Source organism: Lithobates pipiens, unplaced genomic scaffold (assembly GCF_037356315.1).
Source record: "Lithobates pipiens isolate NorthernLeopardFrog02 unplaced genomic scaffold, aLitPip1_a1.2 Scaffold_16, whole genome shotgun sequence".
In the NCBI taxonomy this organism is placed as follows: domain Eukaryota; kingdom Metazoa; phylum Chordata; class Amphibia; order Anura; family Ranidae; genus Lithobates; species Lithobates pipiens.
In genome coordinates, this window is record NW_027507748.1 from 308,800,109 (window position 1) to 308,823,249 (window position 23,141).

Below are 23,141 nucleotides of genomic sequence, written 5' to 3' on the forward strand. Positions count from 1 at the left end.
AGCAGACAAAAGAAAGGCCTTTCCTGTTAAAAGGAAATTTGGGGAACAAGCCAAAAGAAAGACTCGTCCCCAGAAAAGGGTTGTACCACCCCGTACGGTTCAGCAGAAGAAAAGTTGGGGACTCAAAAGCAAGGGCCCCGGGGGAGCAATTTTTCGCCCTCCTGAACAGCCCAAAAAATCTCAGTGACAGGGTCACGGTGGGAGGAAGATTGGGGGCCTTCCTCCCACAGTGGGAAATGATTTCCTCCAATCAGTTTGTCTTGGGGATCGTCAGAGAAGGTTACCATTTGGAGTTTTCGGAACTCCCTCCTCTGAGGTTCCTTGTCACCGAGCTGCCAAAATGCGCAGAAAAATCATCTGCCCTTCTTTCCTCTCTTCAGGAGTTGGAAGAACAGGAGGTGGTAGTACGGGTTCCAGTAGGAGAGACAAGCAGAGGCTTCTACTCTCTCGTCTTCGTGATTCGCAAGCCTTCGGGAAAGTTCAGGCTCATCCTGAACCTGAAGCCCCTGAATGTCTGTTACCTACAGAAGGTTTCGGATGGATTCGGTTTACTCAGTAAAAGCACTCCTACCTCCGAACTGCTTCATGGCATCAATAGATCTGAAAGATGCATACCTGCATATTCCAATCGCAGAGTCCCACCAGCGTTTTCTCAGACTGGCAGTGAGAACTCCAATGGAAGTACTACACCTTCAGTTCAGAGCGCTTCCTTTCGGACTATCCTCTTCCCCCCGAATCTTCACCAAAGTGATGGCAGAAGTTCTGGCATTTCTGCGTCTCAGGGGAATCTCGGTGATCGCATATCTCGACGATCTCCTTCTGTTTGCCCCTTCCCCAGCACAGTTAATTCAGGATTTACAGGTCACAAGAAACCTGTTAGTAAGCCTGGGTTGGCTCCTGAACCTGGAGAAATCCAACTTAATCCCTTCCCAGAGGGTCACTTTCCTAGGGTACGAGTTGGACTCAACAGTACAAAGGGTCTTTCTTCCTTTGGAAAAAGTTCAAAAGATAGACGGGGCTCTGTTGTTTCTTCAGGGCAACCACCAGATCTCCATAAGGAAGATCATGTCAGCGCTAGGGTTGCTGACATCCGCTCTTCCAGCGGTTCAGTGGGCAGGGTTACATTACCGCCCTCTACAATTATTTGTGCTGAAGGTTTGGGATCACAGCCAGGAATCTTTGGATTCTCTGGTTTCGATTCCAGATCAGGTAAAGAGGTCCCTCTGGTGGTGGAGGAAGGGAGCAAATTTGTCCCAAGGTCTAGAGTGGGTCATGCCAACCTCCAGGGTGGTCACGACCGATGCAAGCAGCTCAGGTTGGGGGGCACACCTAGACTCCCGATTAATACAGGGTATTTGGGAAAAGAGGGACTCGAGGAGATCCTCGAATTGGAGGGAGCTGAGGGCAGTAGATCTAGCTCTCAGAACCTTTCAGAAGGAGCTCCGGGGGAATCACGTAAGGGTAAGGTCGGACAACTCCTCGGTGGTAGCTTACATCAACAGACAGGGGGGCACCAGGAGCAAGTCCTTATGGGCCCTAGCGGAAGCCATCCTCAGATGGGCCGAAGCAAATATCCTGTCCCTTTCAGCAATCCACTTGAAGGGAGAACAAAATCAGGTGGCAGATTTTCTCAGCAGGAGAACTCTGAGAGAAGGCAATTGGGTTCTCAAGCAGGAAATATTCGAAATGATCACCCGGAGATGGGGGATTCCTGCAATAGATCTTTGCCGCAAGAGAAAACGCGAAGGTAGCAACGTTCTTCTCCATAAACAGGGGGGACGGGGCATTGGCGGTGGACGCACTAGCACAGAGTTGGGGTTTCTCCAGGTGCTATGCTTTCCCCCCTCCAGTGCTCATTCCAGCAGTATTAAGGAAATTTCAAGTGGAGAACACTACCCTCATTCTAATTGCACCTCACTGGCCCAGGAGGCCGTGGTTCTCGATCCTGAAGGGCCTGTCTGTAGAACCCCCCTGGATTCTCCCAGTGCAGGAGGATCTCCTGTCTCAAGGTCCGGTGTTCTGCCCTCAGGTAGGACGATGGAACCTGGCAGCGTGGCTTCTGAGGAAGAATTGCTGAAAGCCAAGGGCTTCTCAGACCGGTTGGTAGCCACGCTTCTAAACTGTAGGAAAAAGGAAACCCAGTCCATTTACTTAAAGGTATGGAAACGGTTTAACAGCTGGTGTTCAGAGGGTTCCTTCAACGTGCATAGCCCTGTAGCCGTTCTAGAGTTCCTACAGGCAGGGGCGGATAAGGGGTTAGCGCTTGGAACACTAAAAGCTCAGGTTTCCGCTTTGAGCGTGTTTTTAGAGAAACATCTAGCGTCAGATCCTTGGGTCGTAAGGTTCTTCAGGGCCCTAGGTAGGCAAAGACCGGCTTCAAGCTCCCCCTTCCCAGTTTGGGATCTTTCTTTAGTTTTACAGGTTCTCACAGGGGAACCTTTTGAGCCGTTAGAATCTTGCTCATTAAAGCTGATCACTCTCAAAACGGTGTTTTTGGTGGCGATCACTACAGCAAGAAGAGTAAGTGAACTCGAAGCCCTTTCTGTCAGGGCTCCCTTTTTTTCAGGTTTTTCCGGATCGTCTGGTTTTGAAGATAGATCCGGCCTTTTTGCCTAAGGTAGCCTCTAGTTTCCACAGGATGCAGGAGATTGTGCTACCTACATTTTGTTCAAATCCAGTTAGAGAACAGGAACACATGTTTCACAGACTAGATGTTAGAAGATGTGTTCTTTATTATTTAGACTGCACAAGTCAGTTCAGAAAGACAGATTCACTTTTTGTTTTATTTTCAGGGGCCAGGAAGGGTTCCAAAGCCTCTAGACGTACCATAGCTAGATGGTTAAGGTTAGCCATTGGGCAGGCATACGTGGCAGGGGGATTAGATCCTCCAGCTGGCATTAGAGCACACTCAACCAGGGCCGTGGCAACTTCTCAGGCAGAGTGGGCTGGTGCATCTCCGGAACAGATCTGTAGAGCTGCAACGTGGTCCAGTTTTTCTACGTTTGTGAGACACTATAGACTGGATCTTCTGTCAGCCAAAGACCAAGCCTTTGGTCGTAAGGTGCTACAGGCAGTAGTCCCACCGTAAGGTAATATACTCGCTTATCCTCTCTAAGGTGGCTGTCCTGAAAGACGATTGGGGAAAAATGGAATTACGTACCGGTAATGTCCTTTTCCAGGAGTCTTTCAGGACAGCACCGGTTCCCACCCAAATTGTTGCAGATCATCGGGAACTCATTACATGAGATCGTCAGGTAAGACTTAAAAAGTTTATTTGTTTGACGTGTTCTTGTGTCTCCCCAGTTTGGCCGGAGGTACTCTGGAAGAACTGAGGAACGAAGGGAGGAGGAGGCTTAAATTATGAAATTGAAGGCGGTGTTTCCTCAGAGGGGAGGAGCCGGTGTCTCTCTAAGGTGGCTGTCCTGAAAGACTCCTGGAAAAGGACATTACCGGTACGTAATTCCATTTTTTCTGACGTCCTGCCAGCGCACCGCTGTAGTGTGAAAGCCCTCGGGGCTTTCACACTACACACAATGGTGCAGCTTCTTTAGGGCGTTTTGCAGGCGCTATTTCTAACGCTATAGCGCCTGCAAAACGCCCTGGTGTGAAAGGGGTCTTAGGGATAACTTACAATAGCTAAAGCTACATAAATGTATAACCACTTATAATGCATGTATTTCATTATTTTTCATTTACAGACAATGATGGAGCAAGACATTCCATTTAATATCTTCCCATTGCCAAGACTAAGTAGTAGTCATGTATCTGCTGTTAAACCTGTTACAGTTGTGGACAATACATCTTACTTTCAGGTATATAGATCATAAGCTGTCTCAGTATATACACTATAGCTTGTAAAGTAATTCCTGGTACATGTGTTGTCTGTTCTGTTTAAGTTGCCAAAATGATTTTTTTTTGTACTCGGAGGTGATACATAGGTCCAGCTTCTGGGGTTTCCTGTACATAATGGGTGTAATTTATTAGGGATGCACCGAATGGGTTTTTTGGTGCCGAAACCGATACCGAAAATGAAAAATACACTAGGCCGAAAACCGAAACCGATACCGAAACAGCACCGATACCGAAAATGTCTGTTTTCAAAAAATATTTTTATACAGGAGATGGTCAGACTGGGGACACGGTACAGGAGGTGGTCAGAGGCTGGGGACACGGTACAGGAGGTGGTCAGAGGCTGGGGACACGGTACAGGAGGTGGTCAGAGGCTGGGGACACGGTACAGGAGGTGGTCAGAGGCTGGGGACACGGTACAGGAGGTGGTCAGAGGCTGGGGACACGGTACAGGAGGTGGTCAGAGGCTGGGGACCTGATAAATGAGATAAGTGCAGCCAGTGATGCAGCTAGTGTTGCCCCCAGTGATGCAGCCAGCTATGCCCCTCTGCAGTGAAGAGCCGTCTGGTTGAATAGAGCGCCGGGAACATCACAGCTTTAATTTCAATAGCTGTTCCCCGTCGCGCGCCGTCACACACAGCCCCTCCCCCTTGTCCAGGCACTTTGATAGACAGATCACCCGTCCAATCTGGACAGGTGATCTGTCTATCAAAGTTCCCCGGACAAGGGGGAGAGGCTGTGTGTGACGGCGCGCGACGGGGAACACACAGCTATTGAAATTAAAGCTGTGATGTTCCCGACGCTCTATTCAACCAGACGGCTCTCTTCACTGCAGAGGGGCATCGCTGGCTGCATCAGTCTTGCGCTATTCACCCCCATCATGGGAGGCACAAGGGGCGGGGCGGGGGCGGAGTTCCGCCCCAGGCCCCGCCCCATTTTCGGCTCAATTATCGGCCCTTTTTTCCTTTCGGCAAATTGCCGAAAAGGGCATTTTCGGCCGATATGTTTCGGCGGCCGAAATTTCGGTGCATCCCTAGTATTTACTCTTAGTAGTATTATTTTTATTTATTTATTTTTTCAACATTACAGAATAAGTCCAGTTAAATGTCACAAGATACCGCTAGTTAAAAGAGAAGTATGGCCAAAGCTTTTTTGGCCATACTTCTCTTCTAGATCACAGGAGTGCACGCATTTGTGCTCTCCTGTGACCCCCAAAGCACCTTGTGCCCATGTTGATGAGGACAAGGGCCTCTTTCCCACAACCCTGGCCTGACTTATCGGAATCTGTTAGCCTCCTTCCTTTTAACAAGAGGGCCCCCAGATCCCGAAACCCCCCCTTATGTGAATGAGTAGGGATACATTATACCCCTACTCATTCACTTAGAAAGTGTCAAAAAGTATAAAACGCACACACAGTTTTAGAAAAAAACTATATTGAAAGAAACTAAAACAATGCCCCCTTGTCTAGATTAATCGGCAATCACGATGTACGCCGGCCGCCCACCTGAAAAAGAAAATGTCTGCATCCGACAAAGGCTGCCGACATTTAACATGTTCGCCGCCTCCCAGCGCTAGATAAACTAAGGGGCAGGGCCACCCGGAGACATCATCGGGTGACCCTGCCCCTTGTGGCATCATCAACCAGGGGCATGCTTGGTTGATGAAATCACATGGGGCAGGGTCACATTGTGATGTCGCCGGGTGGCCCCATCCCATTCCACGAGCGGGCGCAATTTTGAAGCGTGACATTTTGGGTATCAATTTACTCAGTGTAACATTATCTTTCTCAATAATTGGGCTAAGTTTAAAGTTTTCATTTTTTTTTTTTTTGCTAGTCAGTGTTTTTTTGGTGAACATCTGGAATATTTTTCTCAAGGATGTCACCTGAAGTAAGAGCATGCATTTGTCTACCAAAAAGAACGTTATCGCTGGCCATAGATGGTCCGACTCTCAGCCGGATCAGCAGACCATGTATGGGCAGGCTGATTTGACCAATCAACTTGGGTATAACCAGTCCGATTTTTCATGCAATTGCCAGCTGCTATATCCCCACCCCACCAAGAGAACACAATAGCTAAGTAGGAGGGATCCCCCCATCAACATTGACTGCATTGATGGGTAAATCAAGTGATTTTTCTTTCTTGAAAAGTCCTTATTTACAGGATTTAGAAAGAATTCCTTTCGTTCCTCCCAGACTTTATCCTCCAAATCGAATCCTGGCACCCCCTTTCACAATAAGCCCTGGATTCCCAAGCTGTGAAATCTTTGCTCCAAGCCCTCCTGAGTGACTGGGTGCCCCCACTTTTTTAAGTGGGGGGATGTCTGTGGGCTTTCTTGGAAACCTGAGTTGGGGGATGTCATCTCCTACTCAAACTACTCGTTATCAACCTTTGGCTTGTTTAATGACTGCGTTTCTGTTTGATCCCTACCTGCTTATCTACTACTGGACCCCGGCTTGCTCACCTCCTGGTGACCGTGACCTGGTACTAACGTGCAACAAAATCCATCTCCACCATCTGGAGCACCGGTTTATTACTTAGACTCCATGCCTCAGGTGAGCCTGCATCATCCGCCAGGGTGAATGCCTGTGTACCTATCCTGCTGGTTAGTGGATGTTCTGCTACTGCTATGGTAACTGGTCTTCGAGCCTGACCCCTGATCGTGACATGTGTCTGAAAGCATTCATTTATCCTGGATCCGAGTGCCCTCCTGTGGATTTAGAAGTTTCAAATGAAGTCAGTCATTGCATCCCTGCAGCAGGGGGATCTTCTTGTTTCAGTGTATAACAAGAATAACTACTTTTACATTCCCATTTTTTTCCCACACCAGTGATTTTTACACTGTGCAATGGGTGACTGTCATTTTCAGTTTGTGACTGCCATTCAGCCTATTTACTGCTTCATGAGTCTTCATGAAAATCTTGGCTTTTGTTCTGCCTCTTCACTCTCAAGGTGTACTCATTGTGAGTTAGCTGGATGACCTGCTATTTTGTTTCAGGTGATGTCCTCCCAGAAGGCGCCTCGCACAACTGCAGGTCTCCTGCAGCAGTACGATCTGTCACTGCCTTTTGTCCACAGCCAATGACTGATCACTTCATCGGCCTCCTACCAGTGTCAAGTGAATTCTGTGACCAAGCACAGCAGATCACATGACAGTTGTAAGCAGTGGTAAAATAATAAAAACGGGTAGGTATCTGCATTACTGAAAAAGGTACTAATATTGGAAGAGGAAATCAGCCAGCACTATTTGTTGATAAGCAAATATAAAAATACAAAAAGTCCACATGTGGCACTAATAAAAAGCAGTCTTTGAATTATTAAAAGAGGAAAAGATGATAATCACTTCACCAGTTTTCAGTGTGTATAGGGAAGTACACCACACCACGTGAGAATCAAATCTGCTTACCAGATATCAGCAAGTGATAGGCATTGATTAATAACTTCCCAAGGGATCACATCTGTACTCGTCAATCACCAGTAAGTAGATGCCTAAAATGTACTGCAAAGCTTGCATCCATTCACTTGTCCTAGGAAGCAACAAAGCAGTAAACTTCCAGCAGTCAGTCTCACCCAATCAAGGGGATATCATCACCAAATGTAAAATAAAGCAGCACATAGTGAAGCCCGTCTCTCTTGTGAAAGGATTTATTGTAGCAACTTGGATGTACAGTCAATAAGAACAATCATAAAACAAAACAGCCGTGGCATTCAGCGTGTTTGTGTTTCATAGCCAGCCTGACATGTTTCCTCAGAGTGGATATCATCAGAGGCATGGCTCTACCACACAAGCATGCCCGTTTAAAGTGGTTGTAAACCCTTACAAACCACTTTGACCTACAGGTAAGCCTAGATTAAGGCTTACCTGTAGGTCCAAGCAATATCTCCTAAACCTATATGGTTTAGGAGATATTTGCCCGAAAACGGGCACCGCTATCTACGAAGCATGCGCCGTAGACAGCGGCGCGCATGCGCACTGAGCGCGGCATTTCCAAGAATGGAGCTGCCGTGCGTGTCAACTCCCGTGCGCATGCGCGGGAGTGACGTCATCGCGGCTTCGCCGAATGACAGCGGCGGGGCCGCGCGACCCCTCCAACAAGATGGATGCGGCGGACTACAGGGGACAGCGGCGACTTCGCTGGCTCCTGTGTCAGGTAAGTGACACATAATGGGCTACTATTCGATGCATATTAGCCCATTATGCTTTGCCTTTGCAGGGAATGAAAGAGGAAGTAAAACTCATCAGGGTTTACTTCCTCTTTAAGTGTGCCACCAGGTGACGCAAATCATGGAGGAATCAACCCCCAGGATGACTCAAACCCAGAAATACTCTGCTGGAACTCATCACATCCCATGCCTGCATTCCATACATAGGAAATGCCTAGGAGGAGCCCCTGAACAGGAAACAGATACTCTAGCTCAGGGGTCTCAAACTGGCGGCCCTCCAGCTGTTACGGAACTACAAGTCCCATGAGACATTGCAAGGCTGACAGTTACAAGCATGACTCCCACAGGCTGAGGCATGATGGGACTTGTAGTTCCGCAACAGCTGGAGGGCCACCAGTTTGAGACCCCTGCTCTAGCTGCTAGACACTTTCATGTCAGCACTAGGTATATACATGCACAAAAAATACATGTAGTATAGTGATGCTGATTAAATAATATACAAATGGTTTAAGTATACAAAACCAATATGTAGGAGGATCACATATCATGCAATGTATAAAAACATATATAAAATTGCAATAACTGAATACAATAAAAACACCGTGTGTGTGTGTGTGTGTGTGTGTGTGTGTATATGTATATATAATTTATTTTTATTTTTTTCACCGACCTACACAGCCATTAGGAGAACTAGGCAAAATTGTTACACAATACATAGAACTTTAAATCTGGCCCCAGAAGGTGGACCCTGTGCTTATGAACCCTCCTCACTGCTCCCAGCAGCTTCAGTTTTTATTTTGCCTAGTAAGAGTGACCTAGGAACCCTGCAGGCCCTCTCGGTCCATGTTTTTGCTGCAGGTTTGATGATTTTTGCACAAGATAGAAGATCCCAGGATCTTTCATCAACTGCCGGCTGGGTGACAGGCTGGTTAATGATATCCTTGTAGTCTCCCTGGTCTGGCCATCGAGCACGAGCAGGCCGCAGCTAAGGCTTGGCAGGCCACGACATGCCTCAGCTCCTGAGGTGGTCGGTGAGCTTCAATGCTCCGGGGGAAAACATATGACCGGGCTACTGCTGTCTGGATCACAGTATACCGGGCCAACAGCTACTCTGTAACTGCGCAGGAGTAGGTCTGTGATGGAATGTCTCCCAGCTCTTCAGGACTGGTAAGTATGGCTCTCCCTACTTCGGTGGGGTGAGCAGCTGGTCATTCCCCGGGGGGTCGATTCGGGGGCCACCTCACCTCCCTATCTTCCCTATCACCCCTCCTTCCCCCCTCTGAGGGGGGTGGCTGCGGGCGGTGTGTGTGTGTGTGTGTGTGTGTGTGTGTGTTCGCTGGTTTCTCACCTGCGGGGGCACTGTGCGGCTGGCGTTGGTCCTGGTCCCGGTCTGGGGGGTCCCCAAAAAGTCTGGAGGTTGTTCTGGCTGTAGGCAGGCAGCACATTTCTAGTTTTGTTCTGTCACCGCATGGCGCTGTCCGGCGGCCATCTTGGATGTGGGAAAGCCTGTATTCCCCTGGTTAGCTTCAGCAGCCATCTTCTTTAGGATCTCCTATGTAGTTTCATTGGCGGCCATTTTCTTGAAGCCTGAGCGCTCTTTTCGCCGCAGTTCTCTTGTGGCAGTATTAAATGTGCTCTCACTTGCTGTTTCCTGTGTCCACTGTGTGTACAGGACGCTGCTTGGCTCCTTGCTGAGCGCTGAAGCTAGCTCTGCAGAACGTTTCACTGCTGTTACAAGCAGCTGCTGCTGACCAAGCTTTCTCCTCTCTGCAAATGGGAGCCTCCTAGGGATTACAGGCACTGCTAGTGGCATTCACAGAACGCCCCAGGGTGGTGAGTCTAGCACTAAGTGCCTTTGCAGGTGGCAGACAGGCTAGGGTCAACATGGCTTCAGAAACTGGTGTTTCTTCCCCCCCGAAATCCAGGATATAGCAACCGGGACACCTGCGATTAGCGCGGTGCGCATGGACACCCTGACAACGGTCCTTGACGCCTATGTTGCTTAGATAGAGGCGGCACGTGGAAGGAAAGGTGCACGTAAGAGGCCCCTGCCCCCCCCCATCCTCTGAGGAGAGCTCTGATGCAGACTCGGGCCCTGCTGCGGCTGGTGACCCCTGCTCTGACCTATCAGACGTGGCTGACCAGGACCATTCGGACAGTGAGGATGATTCCCTGTCCGGGTGCGACAAAGCGCTTGTTGGAGCACTCATCACAGCTGTGTGTGATAGCCTGAAGATTCAGGGGCCAGCGGATCCCTCTGCTGATGTTCCGGTCCCTTTTGGGTCCCGCAAGCCAGCACATTCACCTAAGGTGTTCCTCTACTTGTACCTGACTTATTTTGACAAATTCATCTACAGGGAATGGGGTTGCCCGCAACGGACCTTTTCGGTCCCCAAAAATTTGCCGGTGCGTTAACCCCTTTGAGGACAACCTTCTCAAAAAGTTGTCGGTTCCTCCAGTCGTGACCCCCCCAGTATCTAGGTTAAATAAAGTAACCACAATCCCGGTTCAGGGGACTCCTGCATTCAAGGATCCCGCGGATAGGAAGGCAGAGGCGGTGACTTGTTCCTTATTTACAGTTGTGGGGTCAGCCGTGCGACCTGTATTGTCATCTGCACTGGTGTCGCAGACACTGACTGAGTGAGCAAAACTTTTGCACCGTTAATTGGGAGAGCAGAATGCCTCCCCTGTCTGCATGGAGCTAGCAGACCAACTAGTGCAAGGCCTTAAGTACGTCTGTGACGCGGCCCTGGATACTCTCCCTCTGTTATCAAAGGCTTCAGTGTCAGCTGTGGTGCTGAGGCGCATCATTTGGCTGAAATGGTGGTCTGCTGACCAGGCATCAAAGAAAGCCCTGACGGATCTTCCCTTCCTTGGCGAGTGGCTCTTTGGAGCTTCGTTGGATGACATTATTAAGAATGCCACTGGTGGTAAGAGTACACTACTCCCACAGGCCAGGAAGGCCAAGGAGCCTCGCCACAGGCAAGGGCCCTCTTTTTCCGCTCACAAGTGGCTTTTTCGTCCGCCCGGTGCGTCGGCAGAATGCCCCCAGCCCGACAGGACGCCCACAGACGGTCCAAAGTGTCCCTGGAACCGCAAGCCTAACAAGCCTTTGACCAAATGTGCTACTGCATGAAGGTTTGTCCCCATCGGGTGGGGTTAGTCTTCTGGAGTTTGCAGCCTGGTGGCCCTCCCGGTTATCCGACCAATGGGTCTGCGATCTGATTTCCACAGGCTACAAGATAGTTTCTCTCTTGGCCGCCAAACGGTTTCTTCCCCTCCAGCATACCCGCATCCCCGGTTTTCCGGGAGGCCCTGTTGGGGGCAGTAAGGGGCTTTCTGAATCGGGGCGATTGTACCGGTTCAGGAATCGGAACACTTCCAGGGGTTCTACTCAAATCTGTTTGTGGTTCCCAAGAAGGAAGGGGTACGTCCGATCTTGGACTTAAAGGCCCTCAACCACTTAGTAAAGGTGCAAAGGTTCAGAATGGAATCTGTTCGCTCAGTTGTCGCTGCACTCCATCAAGGGGACTTCCTGGCGTCCTTGGACATCCAGGATGCCTACCTGCACATACCCATTTGCCTTCGGCATCAAAAATTTCTGCGCTTGGCAGTAGGGGAAGTCCACTACCGAGTCTTTACCAAAGTAGTGGCTCCAGTATTGGCGTTGCTGAGGCAGCGCGGGATCGCGATCGTGGGTTACCTACCTAGACGATCTCCTGAGAGCATTTTCCGCCTCAGACTTAGAGGTGGATGTGGCGATCACCATGCAGACCCTGCAAGAGTTTGGGTGGCTGTTGAACCTAAAGAAGTCGGTGGTTGTACCAACTCAGCATCTGGAGTACCTGGGGTTTTTCTCCCCTCGAACAAATTGCTGACTCTCAGGTCTGCAGTCAGTCTACTGATTAACTGCAAGTGGTCATCGCTCCGCTTTTGCATGCGAGTGCTGGGACTCATGGTGGCTTCCTTCGAGGCAGTACCTTATGCCCAGTTCCACACCAGAGTCCTGCAGAAGGAGATATTGACAAAATGGGACAAATCTACATTGTCCCTGGATCGGCAGATCCAGGTGAGCCAACCAGTCAGGGATTCCCTGATCTGGTGGTTGAGGTCCCCGGTGATTCAGTCCGGAAAATCGTTTCCTCATCTGAACTGGATGATGATCACGACGGATGTAAGTCTGTCCGGCTGGGGTGGAGTGATGGGGATTCAGTCGGCTCAAGGCCTCTGGTCGATGGAAGAATCCAAGTTGCCGATCAATCTGCTCAAATTGAGAACGATCAGGCTGTGCCTCCACATGTGGTTGACGTGTCTTCAAGGGCGTCCGACCAGGAGGAACAAGAAGCTCAGCCGCTGCACAGGAGGTCGCTCACATACTTCGGTGGGCAGAGCGACACGTTCCGGCCCTGTCAGCCATTTATATCCCGGGGGTGGAAAATTGGCAGGCGGACTATCTGAGCCGCCAGATGCTGGACCCAGGAGAAAGGGCGTTGCATCCAGAAATATTCCAGCTGCTGTGCCTGAAATGGGGCAAGCCAGATGTGGATCTCTTGGCCTCCCGTCTCAATCGGAAGGTGCCGAGATTCGGGTCCAGGACGAGGGATCCGTGGGCAGACGCGTCAGATGCCCTGGTGGCTCCGTGGGATCAGTACCAGCTGATTTACGCCTTTCCTCCACTAAAACTTTTGCCACGTCTACTTCGCAGGGTAGAAGCCGAGGGGATTCCCGTAATCCTGGCTGCCCCAGATTGGCCTCAGCGGCCCTGGTATGCAGACCTGGTGCGTCTGGTGGCAGATGCTCCCTGGCAACTGCCACTGAGAGATGACCTCCTATCTCAAGGTCCAATTTTTCACCCTGCTTTACCATCGCTGGCTTTAACAGCATGGCTATTGAGAGCCAGGTGCTGAGGAACCGGGGTCTGTCAGACTCAGTGATTCCAACTATGCTGAGGGCGCGGAAATCTTCTTCACCGAAGATATACCATCGTACCTGGAAGGCCTACATCTCCATGTGTGAGGAGAAAGGGTGGCATCAGCACGCCTTTTCTATATCCAGGATCCTGCTGTTTCTTCAGCAAGGAGAAAAACAAATTGGCGTTGAGCACCATTAAGGGGCAAATTTCAGCCCTGGCTGTCTTTTTTTTTTTTTTTTTTTTTTTTTTTTTTTTTTTTTTCAGCGACCACTGGTGTCTCACTCATTGAGTACCTTTGTTCAGGGGGTACGACATGTAGTCCCTCCGGTGCGCCCACCGTTACCCCCATGGAATTTGAACCTGGTGTTGTCGGCGCTTCAGAAGCCGCCGTTTGAGAATATCCGGGAGATTCTCCTGTTGACCCTTTCACAGAAAGTGGTCTTTCTAGTGGCCATCACATCGGCCAGGAGGGTTTCAAAATTGGCGGCCTTGTCCGGCAAGTCTCCTTATCTGGTCATCCACAGGGATAAAGGGGTGTTGCGTTCGCAACTGTCCTTTCTACCGAAGGTGGTTTTGGCTTTTCATATCAATGAGGACATTGTATTACTATCGTTGTGTCCTAAGCCGAAGCACCCCAAGGAGGTGGCCCTTCGTGCTCTTGATGTGGTTAGGGCTCTGAAGGTGTACTTGTCTGCCACGACTCCCTTTCGGAAGTCAGACTCACTGTTTTTTTTCGGTGGCTGCTCCTAAGCAGGGAATGGTGGTCTCGTCAGCCTCCATTTCCAGGTGGATCAGACAGATTGTAGTCCAAGCCTACGCCTTGAAGGGCAGGTGCCCCCCTTTCCAGTCACGGCCCACTCTACAAGAGCAATCGGAACGTCCTGGGCCTTCCGACACCAAGCGTCTGTTGCTCAGGTGTGTAAGGCGGCGACCTGGTCATCTGTCCATATGTTTACCAAGTTCTACAAGGTAGACGTCAGTGCATCGGCTGATGCTTGTTTTGGCCGCAAAGTTTTGCAGGCAACTGTGTAGTTGCAATTGATTTTTTTTTTTTTTTTTTTTCCTGGTTTTTCGCTAAAAAACGCAGTACATGTTTGGATTAATGCACTGTTGCATTACTTCTGCAATGTTGCGGTCTTGGGGATCACTCCTGTTGAGGATACGCGGTTATATGGTGGAATTTTTCCACACACTGCTGTTTTTTTGTGGGTTTAGTGTCACTAGTTCCCACTTACCATGGTGGATGAAGTTTTTATGCTGTGTATTTTTTTTTTTTATTCCCCCACCGCTTGTTTGCCACTGCTTGAGGACATCCCATTTAGTTAGAGAGGAGCTGTGTCGGTTGGTGAATATAAGAGAAAATAGGATTTTTGTACTCGCCGTAAAATCCTCTTCTCTGTAATTTACCGACCAACACAGCACCCCTACGTTTCTTTGTTATACTGCTTGTTGACGTACTGAAGCTGCTGGGAGCAGTGAGGAGGGTTGATAGCACATGGTCCACCCCCCTGGGGCGGGATTTAAAGTTCTGTGTATTGTGTAACAATTTTGCGCACACACACGCGCATTTGGTAAAGCAATGCCACATAATATATATTGAACACTTCCAGGGCCATTGGCTCTGCTCTCCTGGAGCCCCATGCTCCACAAGCCCAGCTGCCGCCACTCTCATCAGTTGAAGTGCCAGCATTGTTAGGCCAAGCTGCCCTTCAGTTCTGGCCCCAGCCGTTCTTGTCCCCTCCAACATGTGGCTCCTCACGGCCATTATGATGAATGTGACAAGGGGGAGGAGCCGCTATGACTTAAGCGCACATTGCGATTCAGCTGCTCTCCACATCGATTCAGAATCGAGCTAGGCCAAATCGTAATGCATCGATTTTATATTCTGCACCCCTAATGTGCAGTAGCGGTGCACGCACCGAGTGATGTCATGCACGTTCCCCGTGGTTAAGACGCTGGACTCGTGAGAATGTTCCCTGCCAAGGAGACGCTGGAGTTGGGAGCACTTTCCCCGCCGATGTTACTTGTGGTTGCAACTTGAGGTGCAGTTGTGACTCGGGAGATGGCTGCATACAAGGCTGCATTGGAGATTGGGCACCGACCTCCTGGATGGATACTATTACTACTATTCGCCGGTGAGACTTCTCTTAAACTGACAATCCATCTAGTAGTACTATATATATGTGTATATTCAGTTGTACGTAGTATTAGTTCTACTACTACTAAACTAACAGGCCAGGTACTTATTATTTGTAAGGTACTTATACAGCGCTGTCAATTTATGCAGCGCTTTACATATACATTGTACATTCACATCAGTAATGCATGTTTGAACTGCTATTAGAAAGAAAGAGATAACATTCAGTTAGTATGTTATACTACACTGACAAGCACATTCATTTTTTTAAATGTAACAGTATGCATTATGTAATGTACTACTGAATATTATATCTCAAACAAATGGCATGCAATCAAATCAATATATTCTTTGGTACAAGTCCGATGTACTGCAGTGCAGACATGACTACCTTGCTTGAGATTTTAGCCTTTTTTTTTTTTTTTTTTTTTCCCCCCCTCAGATTTTACTCCCACTACTATAGATCATTCTATGCTATTCTTCTGCGCTATTAGCAAAGGTGGACCATGTCTGCAGTGTGGATTTTTTTTTTTTAAGTTTCTGATAAAGACCCCAAATTTGCAATCTGCAGTTTTTGCTCAGCAGACATTTCAAAGGGGGAGGGGGCGGGGGGATTACACTACCTGAAAACATGTCATCCAGTTCAGCATACTGAATACAAGAAATCGGTACCACTTCCAAAAAGTGCCCCAGGCTCAACACCATCTGTGGCCACAGTCTTTGAAAAGGTTAAAAAATTTACAAGTGACAGTCTCAAAGCTTTATTTTACAGATAAAATTATGGAATTTATTGCATTAAACGACCAGCCATTATTTGTTGTGGTGGACAACATATTGACCGGTGTTACACAATACCAAGCAAAACAAGATATTGGGGGGGGGGGGGGAGAGAGAGAGACACACCCTTAAAGATGGTGCAGCCATAAGACCATACAACAGAACAAAATATCACAGCGCACACATGCAAAAAAGCAATTTACCTCCTGCAAGGCTTGTTTAAAACACCTAGACTTTCTCAAAAAACATTATCAAAATATGGGGATTTGGTCACACCATATTGCTATATGGTGCTTAAGCCCACTGCGACAAAGTACCCCATGATTAGTGGGTCCTACAATATCCATAGACTGGGAGATCCTGCTTCTCTGAACCATGGGAGCAGTAAACTCCTCTGAGAATGTCTAGGTGTTTTAAACAAGCTACATAATGTGCCGCGTACACACGATTGGACTATGTGTGGGCCCCGGCTGACTTTTTCTTCCCAAAACTCCGGCGGACTTTGAAAGAAGACTTGACTCAAAATTGAAAAATCTGGTGCAGCTCTGCGTAGAAGGTTAGGTTAACCAATCGGCTTCCAGTTTTTTGTCAAAGCTTTGAACAAGCCGAAGAACTTCGAAGCTCATTGGCTAGCCTAATGTACTCAGCTGTGCTAACAAATTTTTTTAAATCAACTCCACAATCTCTGGTGCTTGGAAGTGGGCCCCAGACTGTTTCCTACTTTTTTCCCTGGTAGCTTCACTGGACATGCCTCTCCTTGATGCCCTCTTATAAATAGGGAAGTCAATGGATACACTGAAATAAAACGAGAGGGGGCACACTGGCCTAGTGCATTATCTTAAGGAAGACCTCTCTTTGTTAATATGGTAACATAAGTAATATACAACAAACCAACAGGTTTACTCTATCAACCTTGTCGTCAAAGTAAGCTTCCAGTCCACAATACATCATATCACATCACCTATAGCCTAGGACAACTGGAAAACCCAACAGGCTAACGTGTTTTAGCACTTGCCTCTCCTCTGAGCTCTGGCTCTGAGGAAGAGGCAAGCCCTTAAAAAACCTTAGCCTGTTGTTGGGTTTTTCAGTTGTCCCACTCCCATTGTGACGTGAATGATCATGTATCATGGACTGGAAGCTGATGTTTTACTTTGACAACAAGCTTTGATACAACTGACCTGATGGCTTAGTAGTATGATGTGTATAATAGCCCGTGTGCCCCCTGTCTTGTTTTATGGTTCTTCTATTTTTGAACAAGATAAACAATGCAAATACTGTATGTCTGCTCAAACATAGAGGCTAGTCTTTGTCATTTTATATGATGCCTATTTTTTTGTTTTTAATTTTGTTTTTATTAATTATTGGGCAATATCCCAGCATTCTTTACTCTTCTCCTTTTTCGATTGGTTCTTCCTCCCCTCTCTGGTCTTTCTTAGTTCTCCACCCCTCCCTGATTTTTGTGGGCCTTTTGGAAAAAGATGGTGGTGGAGGACCCTTAGTAGGATGTTGCAATTGCCACGGGGGCTAACCAGAGTTATACCCTCCTGATGTGAGGATCTTGGAGTGTGATAAGGGGGATGCTGAACAATATATCTATCATATTTTTTATGTGTAATCATCATAGTCTCTATCTAGAGGCTCATAATGATTATAAACGGGCACCCCATCAAGGTTTGGTTGTTGTGAATAATTGTTTTGAGCACGACCATTCCTTGAATTATTATTGTAAGGAGGAACTCGAATGGCCTGCGGGTGGTTCTGGTGTTTTTTTTTTTTTTTTTTTTAAGGCCCAACCCTCTTCCATCCCCTAACTGGGGTAGCATTATAATTATATCATATTATAATAGTTGAGGTCTATTAATTATCCTTGGAGTTGATTGTACACCCTCAGCACAAGGGTGGCAATAGGTAGTGGTACCAATAGCAATGACTCTAATATATTATATTTCTGTGGGTGATGGTTTTCTAAGACCCCTTTCACACCACACCGCCCATAGCCAGGGCGGTAAAACGCCGGTATTTTTAGCAGCGTTTAATCGCTGGATTTGCGGCGCATTTCGGCCACTAGCTGGGCGCTTTTAACCCCCGCTAGCGGGCAAGAAAGGGTTAAAACCGCTGGCAATACACCGCAATAGCGGCGTTTTGCCGGCGGTATTACAGCGCTGCCCCATTGATTTCAATGGGGAGGAGCGGTAAACACACCGCTCCAAAGACGCTGCCGGCAGGACTGTCCTACAGTGGTGCAGCTTTTTTAGGGCAGATTGCGGGTGCTATTTCTAACGCTATAGCGCCTGCAAAACGCCCTGGTGTGAAAGGGGTCTAAATGTCCACTGGGGCACTTAGTTTCTTAAAGAATAGAATATTAAAAAAAATTTAATATTTTTTTTTTTTTTTTTTTTTACTTTTGGGTACTTGTGTGTTGCTGTCAATTTGCACAGCACTTTGCATGTGTGTTGTGCATTGGTCCCTGCCCTCTTGGAGCTTGCAGTCCAGGGTCCTTGGCTTGCATTTGTGCATGCCATGGTCAATTTGGACAGGATCCAGTTGACCGGCTGACATGTCTTTGGAGTGTGGATCGAGGCTGGGGTGCCCGGGGGAGACCCATGCAGGCTCCAAGTGGGTGGTGTTATGGCTGGGATTCAAACCAACAAACCTTTTTGCTGCTGGGTGAAGGTGCTAGACACTAAACCACTATGTTGCCCATTCAATCAATGTTTTCAGATTTTGATTATAGTGTCACACCGTATGGCTCATGTGATCCCTCAGTTGAGAGGTGTGTATCCTTAAGCCAATTGTGTATATGTGTGTGTGTGTGTGTGTGTGTGTGTGTGTGTGTGTGTGTGTGTGTGTGTGTGTGTATATGTATATATATATATATATGTATATATATATATATATATATATATATATATATATATATATATATATATATATATATATATATATATATATATATATATATATATATATATATATATATATATATATATATATATTGTGCCGTTACCGGCGGCTCTCGCGCTCATGCGCGGGAGTGATGTAATTGCGGCTCCGGCCAATCACGGTTCCGAGGCCCACTATACGCGGGAGTGAGGGCGGCTGCAGGGGGTTCAATCTCAGTTAAGTAATTCATAATGAGCTGGTATGCTATGTATACTATCTCATTATGCCTTTGTCTTGCAGGGATTTTTTATTTTTTTTCTAGAGTTTACAACCACTTTAAAAGTCCCCACTACAGTTCTCAGATCAGCAGATGACCTTGATCAAAAGCACCTAAGCACCTTTCGCTGGAGAAAGTGCTTGAATTTGCAAAAGCCTTTGGCCCCCAAGGCACACAAACTTTGTGGCTCAAAAACTTGGTAGCTTGAGAAGTCCATATAGAAAGGAGGTCAATCTGGTCCAGGAATCCCAGAGAACAGGAACAGCAGCAGATGACATATGTACCCAGGCTGTGGTACTACAACAGGCTGTGTGTTCTGTCAGACCAGACTGAAGGCAGGCAATCACTTTCTTGTCTTCCGTGCAGCCTTCCCTGGAGGCGGACCTGTGGCAGGAGGAGGATGGGGGAGCGCACACAGGGGGTCATCATCAGTTAGTTCACCACTCAACCCCTTGTGGATAGTTGTAAATATGATTTTTTTCACATTTGTGCCATTGGCCCTCCTCCATTTGCTGTAAATTGGAGGCTATGTAGATGCCATAGGCCTCTAAAGCATCGATGGGGGGGGGGGGGGGGGGCGAGATTTCAGGGCGCCATTAGCCTCCTTGATGAGGGCCAGTGCTGCCTCCCCGGTTTTAGTCCCCTTCCTGGGCCTTTTGTATGGAAGGACGAGGGGAGGCACCTGAAACTTGGTGTTAGCCCTTGTACGCACGGTCGGATATTCCAATGGACAATGTCAGATAGGACTGTGTTGTTGGATAAACCGTGTGTGGGCTCCATCAGACTGTTTCCGTCGGACCAAGTTTTCCAGCTGGGCTATAAAATTTTCCGACAACATGATCCGATCGGACTTTGTCCGATTGTGTGTAGAGAATTCCGATTGGACAAAGTGCCACGCATGCTCAGATCAAATTCCTAGACCAAAGCTATTGGCTACTAGCCTGAACGCAGTCCCATCGTAACGAAATTAGCTCATCGCGTTCTGAACGATCGGATTTTCCGACAACCTTGACAAAATCTGTCGGACAAAATCCAACGGATTTGGTTGTCAGAATGTCCAACCGTGTGTACAAGGGCTTACTGGGCCCTGCCACCTCCTGGCTGACACCTTCCCCCGCCTCCTCCTGTGTGCCACTTGCCAGAGACTCGTCCTGGCTGAGGTCTTTCTGTGTATAAAAAAGGGACAAAGTTATAGTTTTTTGTTGATCAAACACACAATTTTCAGCTCATGACTGTTTCAAATTTAATGTTACTAAATAGAAAAGACTATCATTCTGAGCCCAGCATTTTTCATTCTTACCCCAATCATTTTTGGCCACTACTGTCTATTGATACGTGAAACACTTTTGTTAAATCATTCATTTCTTATCAATAACATCTAGTTAACAACCATCATTTTCGCATAAAAAATATATATTAAAATCCTATACCTGGCTCCAACTGGGCTCCTCAATCTCCTCCTGGATGGAAGGCCCAGATTGGTCCACAAAAGCCTCAGCTGGGTTTGAGGGAAGGCTGGAAGGAAGGGGTGCTGGAAGCATTGAAAGCGATTACCTGCCCTCAATCTGGTCATCAAGAAAAAGAAACCTGTTATAATATCACAGACTGGGTACATACACCTGGTCTGCTGCTCCTGACCTCAGGGATTGCTGGACCTTCTGATATTCCTTCCTATAGGTGCTTCTCAAGCTACAAATTTTTGTTTCCAGAGACCTCATGTCTGCATTGGGGGCCCGGGTCTTTACAAATTCTAACGTTCGTCGCTTCCGTTCCTCCTTCCTCTGCACACAGAACGTAGTTACGACACACGTGTTTAAGCTTTATATACACTGCGCATGCGTGAAACTCCGAACGCGTCACCCGCCCCTGACGTTCTTTCTAGAATATTCCCCGCCCCGTCTCTTTCTTTGCAGTGGGAGAGGAACATGGCGGAGACACACCAGGTGCATAATTCCAGTATCGAGGAGGAGGAAAGCCCGGAACCAGGAACGTCCCGATCCCAGAGTGGATTTAAGGCCACAAATATGTCCTTTGCTGAGATGTTGGAGATGGTCGACATCTTGAGGAGGAACGACTATGATGGGAATTATGGTCCATACCCAAATCCAAATCTGAGAAAGGCCAAGATCATGACTAAAGTTGTGAAGAGTCTGTACAGGATTTTTGGGGTACGACGATCCAAGGATCAATTGAGGAAATGCTGGTCGGACCTCAAATTAGGGGAGCACGATCAGTATAGAAAGATCAAGAAAGTTCCTTGAAAAAGTAAGTATTTGTCGTGTGTTCCTATTAATATTGCATGCTGCGCCATGTGTTTTTCTTTATGGTGTTGTACATTTAAAAATGGCTACTTTCATGTTCATACGCACAGTAAGCAGTCGTTGTAAACCTTGTTCATTTCCTAAATAAATACGATGTTTTCCCAGATACCTGATTAAATACGTTTGTTCGTGTTTATTTTTGAATTTAATAAAATAGGTTTAGGACATTATTGTCTAGATGTGTTTGAACCTAGAAGGAACAGCAAACTAGATCCAGTGTAATGTATGGAGATGACAGTCAGCAGCTGTCTACACATCTGGACTATGTGCACTAGTGTGGGACACCAGAACAAACTTTTTAGGGTGTCAAACACAGGTACTCCATTGGATACTTGGGGGCCCAAAAAAGGTAAGTATTCCAGCTTTAAGGGCATAAATCATGTCTTCAGCTTGTAATTCTGCCCAAACAGACAATTGTTCCCCACTTCCAAGCAATGTTTATCATTCATATTTGTTGCCTCAAATATCTGTGTGCTAAGTATACCTTTTTGTTTCATTCTCATAGGGGAGCAAAGAATCGGGAAATATGAGGTCACCAGGGACCCCTCACTTCCTGAAAAAGGGGAACAGAGTTCACAACCATAGGATGTAGAGGAAGGAGAGGTGGTTGAGATTGAGTCCACAACAGGTGAGTGACACCCCAGCTTCAGGTAATAAGAGATGTATTCTTGCATATTTATAATACATGGTGTGTTTTTTTTTTTTTTTGTTGATTTTTAGGTGATGTACAGGTTGTGGAAGAACAATTAGATCATTTCACCAGTGACAGTTCCCAAAGGCTAATCCAGGACATCATGTGCTGCAGTCAGGATTTAAACATTATCAAACAGAAAACTATGGATATTGAAGTAAAGCTTAAGAACATGATTGATGTCCTTGGAAGAATTTTATTTTCCAACAAATTGGCACTATTTTGTGTGTTTGAAAAAAGTTTTAAATTTTAAAGTAATTTTGAAGATGCACACAGTATGTCAACATGCGCTATCTGCCCTCAATGTACGCGTTTTGTGCCTGCAACAACTTCCTCAAAACTCAAGGAGGTGAGAGGAAGGGGTTGCACCCCCAAAATATGTCCATTTGTCCCCCATGATGGGAGATGGCACATGTTGACATTAAGCATAAGATCAGAATGTAAACCTCCAGTTTGACTCCCAATTTGTGTATCTTCAAAATTAGGCTTTTACAGGGGTGACTTCACCCCATCTGTTGAAGGCTAGATCCACACGTTTTGGACAATATAATGTGTGATCTTGCCTTTTAAGTTTTTCAATGTTGAACTTTGTAAGTTCCAGAGTTGTGTATGTTCTGTTTTGAAACATGGCTGTTTATGTAACCTTAAAACAAAAAAATATGTAGATAACTCAAAATGTTATATATTTTTTTACAACGCACATGTGAATGTGTACAGAGTAAAAGGATTTTTACTCAACAATGTGTGGCTTCTTCTTTCAATGATCATGACACTTAATAGCACCTCTGCACAATAGCAAATGTGTTGCGTTTTTTTATGAGTGCCACACCGCATGGTGCCACAGTACCATGCAGCTTGGTACAGTGCAATTAAAAAAAAAAAAAAAAATTCTGCTTATATGGCAGCTCACTGCAATAAAGGGGCGGCCTACACGCAGTATGCAATAATGTGAAGCTAGCCTCAGATCCTTCACATCACATCACAATCCTTTTTATTACATCAGTGTTTTCAGTCCCCCTGCACATTACCCCCCCCCCCTTTCACATTACAGTCCGCGGTCCCCTTTTATATCACTCCCTACTTCAAATAGCAGTTCTCAGCCCCCTTCATATCACAATCCTTAACATTGCA

At 47.0% G+C, this 23,141-nt stretch overlaps 1 long non-coding RNA gene across 1 annotated transcript in view; it reads left to right on the plus strand.

Annotated features, from left to right (window-relative positions):
- Nucleotides 1-22,705, plus strand: part of LOC143982682 (uncharacterized) — a 38,321-nt gene extending 15,616 nt beyond the window's left edge. Inside the window, exons 2-4 of the long non-coding RNA XR_013274497.1 lie at nt 3,699-3,812; nt 21,825-21,947; nt 22,040-22,705. This is a non-coding gene — a long non-coding RNA (uncharacterized LOC143982682). The remainder of the gene's footprint in view (nt 1-3,698; nt 3,813-21,824; nt 21,948-22,039) is intronic.
- The last annotated feature ends 436 nt before the right edge of the window (nt 22,706-23,141 follow it).